Source organism: Schistocerca americana, chromosome 9, assembly GCF_021461395.2.
Source record: "Schistocerca americana isolate TAMUIC-IGC-003095 chromosome 9, iqSchAmer2.1, whole genome shotgun sequence".
Taxonomy (NCBI): Eukaryota; Metazoa; Arthropoda; class Insecta; order Orthoptera; family Acrididae; genus Schistocerca; species Schistocerca americana.
This window is the reverse complement of record NC_060127.1, coordinates 125,784,705-125,789,656: the sequence shown is the minus strand read 5'-3', so window position 1 is coordinate 125,789,656 and position 4,952 is coordinate 125,784,705.

Below are 4,952 nucleotides of genomic sequence, written 5' to 3'. Positions count from 1 at the left end.
GGACTGTAATTCCTGTAAGGTATTGTAGGAAACAGGAAGAACTAGGAGAATATAGTGAATATGGTGATGAAGTGGAGTTGGATCCTAAGGGATTAGAATGGATTTGTGCTGAAATAGAAATATTGGTGGACATTTTACATGAGCTAGATATGATCTGAGGATAAATACCTCAGAAGTCATTGCACTATTTAGAATGCTAGGCTACTGACAATCATCAAGTACTTGAGTTACTGGCAATAATGTTTAGTTTTCCTTTCATATTGTCAATATTCCTCTTCTATCATTCTGAAGGATTTGTCATCTTTTATCTACTTAGCTATCGAGTGAAATGCAGAGGTATCAGAGGTTTTGAAATGTTGAAGTTGTCCATGGAGTGGGTGAAGAAATTTGGAGAGAAGAGTTAATGGATTTTGGAGACTACATGTAATGGATGCGATTGATGCACAAAGTAATTAATGGGTAATAAAGGGATTTGATGCTTAGCACTCTGTACTGTTGTGTTGAAAAATGGGAGTAGTGAGGCAGAGATTACCTTATGTGACCAATTAGTAAAATAACTAGTATATGGAAACGACTAATTCAGTAGGGTGATTAGAAGCATATGTTGTTGCCTTGAAAATTGATTGAAAGATTTAAGAATAATAATGTAAAACTTTTTGTACTAATGAAAGGAGCTAATTGCTGTCTGCGAACGAATGAGGAAAAAGGTACCTAGTTGTAGGAAGATGCGTTGTTGATATGAAAAATATATAATGAAATGTGACATAGTAATATGGAAAATTACTGAGTATGGCTTTTGAAATAAACTGAACAGTATGGTGACTTAATGTGACTAAATTTTGAAAGAATCAGTATGAAAGAAAGAGATGCAAAGAGTATTGTAAATAATTTCATGATTTTGGATGTAGTCTGTTTCCGTATTAGGTCAAATATTTTATTGTGGTGATTGTGAGAAGCAGTGAGTAGGATATTTTAGTAGGTTCTAGCTCAGTTCTAGCTAACTCACTCATACCTCCTGAGCTAGCTCAGTAGAATTTACCTAGAACCTACTGAAATATCCAACTGTAATCCACTTTTTCATGGTGTACCTCACATATTTCGTTTAAATTACTCAGAAAAATTAATAAAAGTGAATATTTTTTCATATCAAGTTCACAAATTTTCAGAATAATTATGTTTTCATACAAAAGGTGAATGTTAGAAAATAAAATTTAATATTTTTTTATAAAAGGTGAACTTAGGAAAACAAATCAAATGAATTATATTTAGTGTAAAAAGTAAGTAAAAAATTACTTATCAAAATTTTCACATTGTGAATTCAGTACCATGAAATTCATTATTTCTATTTTTAGGTTCCTTCATTCTTTTATATTTCATTTTCATCTACTCATTTTCAGTTAATGGAAAATCCCAATTAGTAATTAATTTACAATACCTATTGGCAAAATAATCTGAAACTTATTATTAAGCTGCAAAAAAATTTTTCACTGTCTTTGCACATATACATCAGTTAGGTGACAGACACGAAAATTTCTCTTGCGATTTTCTCAGAACTGCAAGAGTAGTGCACCTTACTACATGTACATTATGTTGTTTTAGTAGTCTACTAAAGGTTTACAAAGGATGCAGTAGATCTGTTATCCCAATGTCAGGGCCTGCCTTTGTAAGTATTATTACAATCTGTTGACTGGCTAACAATATGAGCCCCTGACTACCAGTCCATTCTGTGAAAACTGCATTTTCATAATAACTCTGGTCCAAGTTTTAGGTGGGTCACCCTGTACAGGAAATATAAAACTATAAAGGATTACATTGTCTCAGGCTACCTAACTTTCTCCCACATTCAGAATTACTCTGGTGCTGCCATCATGTAGCGCAATTTTAACTTACATCTTTAAATGTTGTTGTTTGCAGGTGAGATGACATAATACTAAAATCTTTACACAAAACAGAATACAGTGCCTTTAGTATGGAGTATTAGGTAAGGCAGCAGTGTGGTTTTACTTTTTCAAAACTCCTCAGTAAAACTGAAATAAACATTAACTGGTTCCCACCACCAGCTGCTGAGAGACCACATCACTGCCAGATGGAGGCTGGCTAAGCTTGGCTTGGCTCAGATTAGCTCGGCTCGGCTCAGCTTGGCTCAGATCAGCTCGGTTAGGCACAGCTCAGCTGGGCTGTGCTGGGCTGGGCTCAGCTCGCCTTGGCTCGGCTGGGCTGGGCTGGGCTCACCTCAGCTGGGCTGGGCTGGGCTGGACTCGGCTGGGCTGGGCTTGGCACAGCTTGGCTGGGCTGGGCTGGGTTCAGCATGGCTTGGCTGGGCTGGGCTGGGCTCGGTTTGGCTCAGCTGGGATGAGCTGGGCTAGGCTCAGCATGGCTTGGCTGAGCTGAGTTCAGCTTGACTCGGCTGGGTTGGGCTGGGCTGGGATGGGCTGAGCTTGGCACAGCTTGACTGGGCTGGGCTGGGCTTGGCTCAGCTGGGCTGGGCTGGGTTCAGCACGGCTTGGCTGGGCTGGGCTGGGCTGGGCTCGGCTCATCTGCGATGGGCTGGGCTGGGCTCAGCATTGCTTGGCTGGGCTGGGTTCAGCTTGACTCGGCTGGGTTGGGCTGGGCTGGGTTGGGCTGAGCTCGACACAGCTTGGCTGGGCTGGGCTGGGATGGGCTCAGCTGGGCTGGGCTGGGCTCAGCATGGCTTGGCTGGGCTGGGATGGGCTAGGCTGGGCTGGGCTGGCCTCGGCTCAGCTGGGATGGGGTGGGTTGAGCTCAGCATGGGCTGGTTTCAGTGTTCCCTCTGAAATTCGGACCCCATCCAGAATGGATGCAAAGTGCCTGCACACTTATGCGATCAGCAACCTGATGACATTTTTTCGACTATTTGTTATACTTCTAGGTCAGTGTGAAGGCACAGCAAAGAGAAAAATCACCATAATTCACACGCAGGAAGTTGGGACAGTTTCTCCAACCTGGAGTATTGTAATCCACTGCAACGACATCGTTATCATGGATAATACAGTGTGATGGTGCACAGCCAGTTATGGGATCCACATTAATGTTGATCGCTTCTAAAGAATTCTTATCTTTGTTGGTAATATTGGGCCACAGTAACATTCCACATCCAAAATTAACAACAGCATACCCACATAGTACACATCTAGATACCCCGTTGCTGCAGATATAGCAAAAGAAAATTGTGCATTTTCTTTTCTCAAAAGATCAACAACGACCAACACGGGTGTAGTCGAGAGAGAAGCACCATAGAGGCCACTGACAAATTTCTTAAATACAATCTGGCATGAGTGTGATATGATAGAATGAAATGTAAGTTCATCTGAAATTGGTCATGTGATGACCCTTGCGCTCTGTGGAGAGAGTTCTTTATTTAGACTGCCAAATTCGCAAAAATGTTGCTAAGAAATGAGAATGCTATGAGAATCGCTGATTATAAGTTCTCTGGAAAGAAGTATGATATAATTAACAGTTAACTGTGTAGTTTTTCTAATAAGAATTAACTGACACATATACAAGACCTCTTAACGATTTTGGTCTTCTACATTTTATTTCAGATTATAGACGAAATATGGGTTTGTGGAAGGCACTGTGCGGAATATATGGTTTCAGTTTTACAATCAGGAAGGATTTGTACAGACATTTGCACGTGTACCCCACACAATAAAAAACATGCTTTTAGTTTTACATTTCTTACCGCACTTTTAAGTAATTGTACACAGAGTGGTGTTTTTTACATGCAGTACCAGACAAGAGTTAAAACAGTAATGGATTGTGAATATGGAATGAATCTGAAAACACAAGAAATCTAGTTTGATTTGTTGGGACAAAAACGGAGAAATCTCCTCTGATCTTAGGCCTTCGAAGATGATATGCATAGGACAAACTGACTGAACTGTTTCAGATATGAACATGCTGGGTATCCAGTACTTTTAGTGAATAGTGAATCAAAGCAGGTCTAAGTCTTTTGTAATCAGATGCAGTAAAGCCCACCCCACTGATGAGTGTGTCTGTACCAAGTTTTTTAAAAGAATATCAACATTGTAACGGTAATGCCCTCCCTCAATGTTAATTACTGGTGTTACAAAAATTATAAGACTTTTGTAAGTCCTAGCAAGGCTGTAAAGTTCTAAAATTTCACCTACTGGCTGTGACAGAACATCAGCTTGTTGCTCATTTGTGCTGACATACATTAACACAACTTCTTCACAAAAGCTTTCCCTCCTCACAAGCAAAATTTTGACATAAATATGCTTAAGTTTTATGGAGCTGTGGGTTCTTGCAAAAGCTTGTTACGGGCATATTATCTTCATGCAGAACAACAGCTCTTTGACTGCCAGAGACATTATGTTACCTACTACTGTGCTGACAGCCTTCACTATTCGCCATACTTAAGGCTAAAAATTCTAATTCTCTTGATGACAAGGACACTGTAGGTTGTTTCTTAGATGCCCAAGAAACTCTGCAACCCAAAACTTTGAAAAGATAACCACTTGTGGACTTCTATGTCCTCTGTGACCAGCCCAGTCAGAGTGAACATAACCAATTATGGTATCAGTACAGTTTTATTCCTTAGCACAAAACAAGCTCATTTTATGGTTCACTTAATTTGCTGCAGAACAAATTTTAAAACATTCCATAAACACAGACTAGATTATGTTTGGTACCTGGTCACAATACTTATTGCTACATGAATATCTGGTATGGAACCTAATGTGACATACATCAATGATCCCATTAATTTTTTACTTCAGTTCTCAGTGTCTTCATTTTCATATTAATCTCTTTTCAACACACTTTACTACACGGGAATTGAAACAGAATTACACTAATATACATAAAAAACTTTTAATACTTTTCAAAGACAGGAACCTTTACAATAAGTAACAGTACCCTTCATTAAATTTTAAAAATTTTCATTTCCAGATAGTTCGTAATCAGACCTC